Below are 1,108 nucleotides of genomic sequence, written 5' to 3'. Positions count from 1 at the left end.
AGCCAGGATGGTCTCGATCTCCTGACCTCGTGATCCGCCCGTCTCGGCCTCCCAAAGTGCTGGGATTACAGGCTTGAGCCACCGCGCCCGGCGCTTCTGCTTACTCTCATGAATGTGGCGCCTGAGTCCTTACGTTCAGTGTTTTGACTGTGAACTTGCATTGTGAGAACGTTAGGAATGAAAACTCTTTGAGGCCAGGATGGACGTTCATCCCAAGGGAACTGCCTGAGCTCCTGCCAGTTACCTGGGGCACTTCCACCCTGAAAATGGGGCTGCAGCAAAGAGAATCCAATGAGCAAACCCCTCCATTGATGCTACTCCCCCAGGTCTCTGAAAACCGAACTCTCAGCTTAGGGGTTTGGGACTCAGCAATGCCTGAACCCTCATGAGGGCAGCTTGTGGCCGAAATTCCCAGGAGAGAGCTCTAAGATCCCGGGCTTTATGCAGACCCTCGAATCTCACCCCCGACTTTGTGTCAGCTGGAGGCTGTCTCTGTCCTCCCAGCATCTGTCCCTGAGGTCAGTGGGTGCTCACAGGTGGGGGAACCCCAGAGGAGGCGCCCGGGGAGCTGCCAGCTTCAGTGTTCACGTTCCTCTCTGGATGCTGGCCTCACAAAATTTTAACCACTAAGGATTTCTCTTTCTTGGAGATCAGTTTATTATATGAAGATATATTTTGATATTGTGCTTTACATTTTTAGGCATTTTATACTGAGAACGTTTTTTGAGCCATATTATCTATAGTTTTCCCAGAGACCGAAGTCTTCATTCTGTCTCTTTACTTTTCTAAATCTCCGTACTCACACATGTGCACGCATGCACACACACCCCTCTCCCTAACTTCCTTGACGGTGTTTACTTTTCCAGCCTTCTAAGAACAGAGATGATGAAGAGTTGCCAAGTCAATTCTGTGCATTTTACAGGATCTGTAGCTACTCACTGGCCAAAACCTGTTCCTTGGAATTATTTGCTTTATGTCAGATAGCCTTAGTTCACAGAGAGACTAAGTTTCCTAGAAACACTTGTAAGAATTCCTTTGAGGGCAGTGGATCCAGTTGTTAGGTGAATACAAAGTGCATATTTAGAAAGTGGACAAGTTGGCCGGGCGC

At 48.6% G+C, this 1,108-nt stretch overlaps 1 protein-coding gene across 1 annotated transcript in view; it reads right to left on the bottom strand.

Moving 5' to 3' along the window:
* CIDEA (cell death-inducing DFFA-like effector a) overlaps positions 1-1,108 on the bottom strand; it is a 49,085-nt gene that overhangs the window by 39,122 nt on the left and 8,855 nt on the right. The window lies entirely within an intron of this gene.

The sequence above is a fragment of the Mandrillus leucophaeus genome, unplaced genomic scaffold (assembly GCF_000951045.1).
Source record: "Mandrillus leucophaeus isolate KB7577 unplaced genomic scaffold, Mleu.le_1.0 Scaffold286, whole genome shotgun sequence".
Taxonomy (NCBI): Eukaryota; Metazoa; Chordata; class Mammalia; order Primates; family Cercopithecidae; genus Mandrillus; species Mandrillus leucophaeus.
Note: the sequence above shows the minus strand (reverse complement) of the source record. Positions and strands in the feature narration are given on the sequence as shown.